At 39.1% G+C, this 9,022-nt stretch overlaps 1 protein-coding gene across 5 annotated transcripts in view; it reads left to right on the top strand.

Annotated features, from left to right (window-relative positions):
• The first annotated feature begins 743 nt into the window (after positions 1–743).
• Gapdhl3 (glyceraldehyde-3-phosphate dehydrogenase like 3) overlaps positions 744–9,022 on the top strand; it is a 147,133-nt gene continuing 138,854 nt past the window's right edge. The window contains exon 1 of one of the 5 annotated variants that reach the window (XM_039093965.2): positions 744–1,069. The gene's annotated coding sequence lies outside the window, so the exon portion shown is untranslated. Of the gene's footprint in view, positions 1,070–5,806; positions 7,969–9,022 lie in introns of those variants that run through there. The other 4 variants (XR_005494202.2, XR_005494204.2, XR_005494203.2 and 1 more) reach the window with 4 other exon arrangements.

Genomic DNA, 9,022 nt, shown 5'->3' with positions numbered 1-9,022 from the left:
AAAGAAACAAACAAACAAAGGCCAACCACCACCAACAACAAATAAAAGTTTTGTTGATAGATTTTTGTCTGCATGACACAAGCTAGAGTCATCTGAAAAGAAGGAACCTATCTCAACTGAAAAAAAAAATGTTTCCATCAGTTTGGCTTATAAGCAAGACTGTGGAAAATTTTCTTGAATAGTGGATGATGTTGGAGGGTTCAATCTATCACTGGCAGTGACTCATCTGGACAAGTGGTCCTTGGAGTATTAAGAAAGAAATCTGAGCCAGCCAAAAGGAGCAAGACAGTAAGCAGCCTACCTCCATGGTTTCTGCTTCAGTTTCTGCCTCCAGGTTACTGCCTTGAGTTTCTGAACTGATTCCATCTACAACTGTAAATTGAAATGAACCCTCTTTTTCAATGTTGATTTGGTTGTGGTCTGTATCACCTCAGAGGAAACCTACCTGGGACAGAAGGATAACTACCACATGTGTGGACACATAGAACTAAACAGCATAGATTCTAACACTTCACGGAACAAAGAGAGTGTCTCACGAGAAACTAGAAAATATTCTGAGGTGACTGAACCTAAAAATATTGCATTTCATAATATACGTGATGAAGAAACAAATGAATGTGGGAAAACAATAGAGAGAAGTAACTGAAGGATGCTTGTAGGCTGAGATTTTTCCAAACCTTCTTTTAATAAAGGTACTTAAATGCTTTAACCTCTCCTCTAGCCCACCACCCACCAGCATTCATAGAAAGGAAGGGTCAACAGGGCAAAGGAAGATATAGAACTGTTTGGAGCAAATCCAATTTATATTGTCAGGATATCAGGAATTCAGTTCACACATATCAGCAGCAGCAGTTTGATCCAGAAGAAACCATGAGGCTCTGTCAATCTGCCTAAGTCTGTGGAAATGGCAAGAAGCCAACAGAATACCGAAGAAGCTTTTGAGTGTGTTTCTCTCTATGATGTCACGACAGACAATGACCATTAAAGAATGGCAAGGTAAACCAATACCATAGAGCAGCATCAGTGAAGATCAAGATCAGCAGGGCTGAAGGATGACTAACAAAGAATGGTAAGATGGTCCAGCCTCATCCACTGTCTGTTGGGTTTTATTTATACTCTTTCTAAAATATAACATGTTCTTTCAAGCATCTGCTCTAGCAAAACATCACAGGTCCTTTTTCCAGGCCATTCCAGAAGAACAGCACATGTCTGTTCTTGCAAAATGTCCTTCCATGTGTTTCCTTTAGCAAAAACATCCTTTCCTAAGACAGTTTTCAGAAAAATATCAAATGACACATTTGAATCTCCAAAGAAACTAGAAATTTCCACTTCAGATGCGTCTTTAAAAGATGAATAATAATGATCAAAATCTATCAAAACATAAGTAGAAATAGTGATATAAAACACAAATTACCAACACTTGGAGGGGGAGGCCCTCCAATAGATTACAATATTATAATAATAGAACTATAAAAGTGACACAATACTCATGAATTATGATGATTAATTCTTTAGGCATGTCACATACCCAAAATTAATATTTTACCATTTACCAAAATGAAATCAATAATTGCTGTAGTAACTGAATTCTTAGTTCTCCCCAAATTCATCCACAGGCATTGTGATTTTGCATTCCGTTGGAAAAATGACAGGGTTTTCTTTTTATATAGACAAGCTGGTATTAAAGGCAGTATGAGCCGGCTACATAAACAAAGCCAAAACAGTTTTAAGAAAAGAATAAATGTGGAGAAATGGCATCTTCTGACTCTTAGACTTCTATAAAGCTGCAGAACCCAAGGCAGTGGAAGATCGTCTAAATGGTTAGAGCACATAAGCCATTCAAACGAAGCAGACCAGCTAGAACCAGAGCTTCATAGTCTATCAAAAACCCACAGCCCACTCCAAAGCGAAAGGACACTCAACAAACAGTGATGGGAAAAAGTACCCATCCGTGTCTTAGCTCTAAGTGGTATATCAGAATACCATGGACTGGATGTCCTAAATAGTAGACATCAAGTTGACATAAAACTATCCAGTATGGGGTTCCAAATGCTCCAAATTATTTTTCCCTGACCCTAATGCTGAGAAGTGTTAGTTGTCTCAGCTCTTGAGGAGAGCTTCTTTCCTGGCTTTTGGAATTTCATCTGAGTCTAAAGATACTCCTTGACATTGTTTATTTAAGAAACTGTGTTTCTCATGTCAAATACAGAGGCAAATGCCAGCAGCAAAACACTGAACTGAGAATGGGACCCCAGTTGTAAGAATTAAAGAAAGGACTGAAAGAGCTGAAGGGGCTTGCAACCCCATATGAACAACAATGCCAACCAACCAGAGCTCCCAGGGACTCAACCACTACCCAAAGCCTATACTTGAACTGACCCTGGGCTCCAACTGCATAGGTAGCAATGAATAGCCTTGTTGAGGCACCAGTGGAAGGGGAAGCCCTTGGTCCTGCCAAGGTTGGACCCCCAGTGTAGGGGATTTTGGGGGGCGGTAATGGGAGTTAGATGGGGAGGGGAGCACTCATATAAAAGAGGAGGGGGAAGGGTTAGGGACTGATGGACAGGAAACCAGGAAAGGGAATAACATTTGAAATGTAAATAAGAAACACCCAATTTAATAAAAATGGAGGAAAAAAAAAGAAACTGTGTTTCTTAGAGCCTGAATCATTGGTACTCTACTCTGTTCAGGAAACTTTCTCCTATACCAATGTGTTCAGGGGTATTTCCCAACTTCTCTTCTATGAGATTTATTATATGGGTTTTATGTTGAAATCCTTCATCCAATTGAACTTTGAGTTTTGTGCAGGGTGATAAATATAGATCTATTTGCATGCTTCTACATGTAGATATCCAGTTAGTCCATTTGTTGAAGATGTTTTCTTTTTTCTGTTTTATGGTTTGGGCTTCTTTATCAAAAATCAAGTATCTATAGGGCTGGGACTTAGATTTGATTCTGTCTATTTCTGTTCCTATTCCGTGCAGGTTTTCGCACTATTCCTCTGTAGTACAGCTTGAGGACAGAGTTGGTGATTTCTCCTGAAGTACTTTTATTATTTGGTATTGTTTTGGCTATTCTGAGTTTTTGTTTTTCCATACAAAGCACAGAATTGCTCTTTCAATGTCCATAAAAAATTGTGTTGGAACTTTGATGGAGATTACATTGAATCTATAGACTGCTTTTGGTAAGATGGTCATTTTCACAGTGTTAATCCTACCTATCCATGAGCATGAGAGATCTTTCCATCTTCACATACCCAGGTTGGCTTCCACTTCCAACCTCTCTAAAGAGAAGGGAAGGGGGCTGGGGGAGGATTGTAGGAAGCGGTGACCAGGAGGTAGGCAGTGAGGGGAATGTAAATTGAGTAAGTAAGAAATAAAATACAAAGCTTTTAAAATTTAAGAAAGATGAAGAAATGGGGACTGTTTTATTTTTCGAGAGAAATGATGATTCGGAAATAAATTTCAATTATCTGGAAAAAAGAATCTGAGCTTCAATATTGTCATGTTAGAGAGACACAAATATTTAGTTCACAACAGCCCAAACAAACATCAAGAAAAAAACAGTTGGATATAAACTTAACACCATGTACAAAAAAGATAAAAAACATCATATATTAAAAGATGAGATCAGAAAATATAAATCTTGTAGCATAACACAGAAATGTTTATGCCATGGGTTAAGGTATGCAAGGTTCTTTAGTGGTGCATACTGAAATTTAAATGCTTTGTTCTGTGAAAGTCACTATGGGTAGATCAAAAAGATTTAGTACATTGTGTGAGAAGATATTTACTAATATGACAAAAGGATTTGTGTTTAAAATATTTAATACTTGCATTAACACTGAGAATTTCATACATTGTGTTTACTGTCATATTCACCCACTTTCCCCCTAAACACCCCGAAGATCTATCTTTCCTCAATACCTACCCTAACTTTGTATACTTAATTTTTAGAATCCCATCAAGTCTAGTTTTTGCTGCTAATATAGGTGTGTGATCCTCCACTGGAATGTGATCTACCTATCCTTGTTCATCCCCATAACAAAAATTAACTCCCTTCCCCTAGCAGCTGTCATTCACCGATAGCTCCCAGTTCCTCCATGCTGGGAATTTGTGCGATCTGAGCTTGTGCTGGTCTTATGATACCTGACACACTATCATGATAAAAAAATATTTTTTAAAAACTCCAACTCATCCAAAGGAAAAAATCAATTCAATTAGTAAAAATTAAACCATATACTTAAATAAGCATTTTGCCAAGATGATGTCAAGATAGCATGGGCATACGTAAAGACATTCAGCATTGTTGCAATTAGAGAAGACAGACTAAAACTGCACATAGACACTCTACTCTTGCAGATAGCCAAAATCCTGAAAATCTTACTTTCAAAGGCTGAGTGGGTAGAGCACAGAGAATTTAGAACCCCATGCTGGATAATTTTATGTCAACTTGACACAAGATAGAGTTACCTGAAAAGAGGGAACCTGAATTGAGAAAATGCCTCCATAAAATACAGCTATAGGATTTTCTTACTTAGTAATTAATAGGGGAAGACCCAGACCATTGTGGGTGGGACCACCCATGGACTAGTGGTTCTGGGTTCTATAAGAAAGAAGTCTAAACAAGACTTGGGGAGCAACCCAGTAAGCAGCACTCATCAGCTGATGCTTCAAGTTCCTACCCTGTTTGAGTTCTTGTCCTGATTTCCTGCCATTATCAACATCAACAGGAAGGTGTAAGCCAAATAAATCTTCTCTTCCCCAACTTGCCTTTTGGTCATGGTTTTTCATCAGACTAATAGAAGCCCTAACTAAGACAGACCTTCATATGTTATAGGTTATTGATAATGCCTGTTCTAAAACTCTATGAATATGTTGAAATTTGATATCCCATGAAGTATTCGTTTGAACATGGGGTCCTGCTAAGGAAGTCAACACTATTAAATGAGGTCATGAATATGTAGTCTGATCCAATAGAGGCAGTTATAACCCCTTAGATGAAAGCCCAGAGAGCTGTACTTTTCCATTTGTGAAGTCACTAAGAAGATAGAAAGACAACCCACTACTGTAAACCAAATCAGTCAGAAACTCCATCTTTTACTCACAGACTCTAGAACCATTAGAAGGTAACCCAAGCAGTCTTTGCAGTTAGTTTAGTTTAGTTTAGTTTAGTTTAGTTTAGTTTAGTTTAGTGTTAGAGGAGTATATGTCTGGGCTGGCAAGACATCTAACTAGATAAAGGAAATTGCTGCCTAGCCTTGTGACCTGAGTTTAGACTTTGCCATTCACATGTATAAGAAAAGAAACTACCCTGCCCTGTAAGGTGCTCTCTCGCATATGCAGGTATGCCATGGCATGCAGCCTGCATGGGCACATAAATAAACAAATGCATTTTTAAAGTTTGCTCACTCTTATTCTATGAATATTTTTGCTTGCCATCTGTGAATATATGTGTACTATATCAGTTCCATGCCCATGGAGGCCAGAAAACTGTGTCAGTTCTCCTGTAATTGGAGCTCTGGAGATACCATGTGTGTGTTGGGAACCAAACTCATGTCCTCTAAAAGAACAGCCAGTGCTATAAGCCAATGAGCTTTCTTTTAAAGTAAGAAATAAAGTGAGGCCATTTTATAGCCAAAACAGTACAGAATACCCAGAAAATAGTCCACAGAACTCAAAAGGCTTAACAAGCCTAAGGGCCCAAGTGAGGACTCCTCAATCCTACTTGGGAGGGAGAAGAAAGAAATCACAGGAGGAGGGAAGGAAGGAGGGACCTGGGTGGGAAAGGGGACAGGGAGGGGAAGAGGGGAACTTGATGTTGTATTGGATTCGGGGGAAAGGAATGAAACCCTGAAGGCCAATAGAAAAAATAGAAATAGGCAATCTCGGGAAGTAGGAGATGGGGTGACCCTCCAGAATGTACCAGGTACTTGGGAGGTGAGAGACTCTCAGTACTAAAAGAGAGGAACCTTAGATGAAATGCCCTACCCATAGGGAGAGGGAACTTGTAGAGCCCACCTCCAGCAGAAAGGCAGGGCATCAAGTGAGGGATGAGGTTGCCATCCCACGGTCAAGGATTCTGACCCATAATTGTTCCTATATGAAAGAACTGCAGGGATAAAAATGGAGAAGAATCTGAGGAAAAGGAGGTACAGAGTCAGGCCCAAAGTAGGATCCAGCTCAAAGGGAGGTCTCAAGGCCTGACACTATTACTGAGCTTATGGAGTGCTCAAAAAAAGGGACCTATCATGACTGCCCTCTGAAAGACCCAAGAAGCAGCTGAAAGAGTCAGATGCAGATATTTACACCCAACCAATGGATAGAAGCTGATGACCCCTGTGGTTGAATTAGGAAAAACCTGGAAGCTGAGGAGGAGGGTGACCCTGTAGGAGGACCAGCAGACTCAATTAATCTGGACCCCTGAGATCTCTAAGACACTGGACTATCAACCAGGCAGCATACACTAGATGATGTGAGGCCCTGAACACATACACAGCAGAGGACTGCCAGTTCTGGGTTTAGTCAGAGAAGAGGCATCTAATCCTCAAGAGACTGGAAGTCCCAGGGTGTAGGGAGGTGTAGTGGGGGTGACCTCTTGTGTGTAAGTGTTGTTTCCTGTGGTTGGGCAGGGCTCTGTGGCCAATGGGATGTGAATGAAGCTAGCATGTACTATTTCCAAAGCCAAATGTAAAACATTTGGTCAGTTGGTGCAAACATGCCAGTTGTCTTGCTGTTGCCCATACAGGGAAGCTCTGAAAGTGTAAAATGTAAACCATGCAAGTGAACAAAGGGGATTTTGGACAGCCTGAGTACGTGGATGACTATTTATTAGTTATGTCTTTCAAGTAACCCAATCATTGCACATTGGAGATAAAGGTATGTATCATAAACATGTGCTCCATCTAGCCTAACCAATATAGAAATTAGTTAAACGAGCTGAGTGCTTCTGTAGCAGAAAGCGAAAATAGGTCAAATAGGCATGGCATGCACGTCAACAGCAATGGACGCATCAGAAGCTATGATTAAGAGGCCTTACATTGAAACAGTGACCAAGCTATGTCATTGGTGGAGCAGATAATATTCCTATTGCAAAGCAAGTCTAGGACAGTGGCTTTGAGATGGGCAAGTTGGGGCCCTCTGGGGCTGTCAGAAATTTTAAAGGTAATAATCAATCCTTCAAGAGAAAGAATGTTGTATTCCAAATACTGCTTGTATTGTGCCCGAAACACTCTGGTCTTGAGGAAGACACATTCACTATGCTTGAGATTGCAGAATCAAGAGGAGAAGCTGGGCAATTTGAAAGCAAAAAAGCAGAGAATAAAATACTGCTGTCATCCAGCTTTTTCAATATTGGAAGGTTGTTGGTATTACATTTTCAAAAAGGAAGACAGAAAACTGAAAAGACTCCATAAAAACTAAGACTTTTGCCAAAGGGTCAGTCAGTAAGTTTGGCTGACATATCTGTGGCTGATACTTCTGAACGAACACAAAATAAGCCACAGGTGAATGACCTACCTTGAGACACAGCACCCAGTCAGACTTGAGGATAGAGAAAGAAGCAAAGCAGACAGTTAAAAAAGAAACGGCATTACTTTTCCTCACAAAACTATTATCTATTAAAAGAAAAAGGAAAGACAAGTACAGTAAACTTGTAAAGTTTCTCAAAAGGTGCTAGACTATATCTTCAGAAATTTGGAAATGACTGAGCTAAAAATAGATTGGCTAATAAACTTTTAAAAATCTGTAGTTTCACAGTGGACAAAATCTGGGTGTCTTTCCTGAAAAAACCTATGCTTAATGGGATACTTAAAACAAGACTTGGGTTTCCAAAACTTGAACAAGAAAGAAGCAGACTGAAAAGCTGTCTGGTTTCAAGGTGAGCAACGGTGACCTTCTTGGTTGTCCAGGATGACTAAAAGCAAAGGACATGGGAAGATGAAGACAACATGTCATGACTTAAACCACAGTGAGTAAGGCATTTCCCTGAACTGAATGCGCCAGCCCACAAAACACTCTTGTTTGGATGTGCCCTGCACTGAGGATAGCTGGGTGCTGTTCTGAGCAACTGTAAACCTGAGAGTTTCTTTTCAATGCATTCTTCTCAAGCAAAAGATGATGCTTCCTCATTCTTATGCTGCCCAGCCAATAAGAGTTCAGAATATAAAAGAGCAGAGAACACTTAGATTCTTTTTACCTCTTCTTCACTAGGAAAGACTGTGTATTGCAGTTACTATTTTCCCTGCACTCGTGCTGTGTAGATACACGCACACCCACATACACACATACCTAGGAAGAGAGGAACTAATATTTTATTTCAAAATTGCCAGAGTTAAAATTGCACCAGGTCCCACTCCTAAACAAAGATCTACAGTCACTTAATAACTGGTAAATAGAAAACCAGTTTGCTCCAGAGACAACCCCCTGATAGATTATCAACCCAAACATTCAGCTTTAACTTATACACATACAAGAACACTATACAGACACGCCAGGTTATATTCATACATACACATTTATTTTATACACATAATTATAATAAAAAAGAAAGAGATTATGGAGTTGAGAGGGAGGATACAGAAGGAGCTGAAGGGAGTAGAATGTGAGTAGAAATGATGTAAATGAAGTAATCATGTGTTGAATTTTGAAATAATAATGAAATCGATGTTTTTTACAACTTGTCTTATTGGTTATTGCAAGAATAAAATTCACAACTCTTTGAATACACTGTTAACATGCCTTAGACTAATTATATGTGGAAGGCCAAAATGTCTTTCTGTACTTCTGTTTAATCAACATAGAGCAATCTCATAGATGCAGAATTAAATTTCTGACCTATCAGTGTAGTGAATTTTTCAAGACGCTCAAGAGCTTTGTCATAATGTAGAATCACAATGTTTCTTCAAAGCTGATGTGGAAATGAAGGTGTTTCTCTTTTAAGATTAGGTGTTGTGTAAACATGAATTTGATTATGTTATTTATATTTAATTATAGTAATATTAATATTTTTAAAAATGCCCTAG

The sequence above is a fragment of the Rattus norvegicus genome, chromosome 15, assembly GCF_036323735.1.
Source record: "Rattus norvegicus strain BN/NHsdMcwi chromosome 15, GRCr8, whole genome shotgun sequence".
Taxonomy (NCBI): Eukaryota; Metazoa; Chordata; class Mammalia; order Rodentia; family Muridae; genus Rattus; species Rattus norvegicus.
Note: the sequence above shows the minus strand (reverse complement) of the source record. Positions and strands in the feature narration are given on the sequence as shown.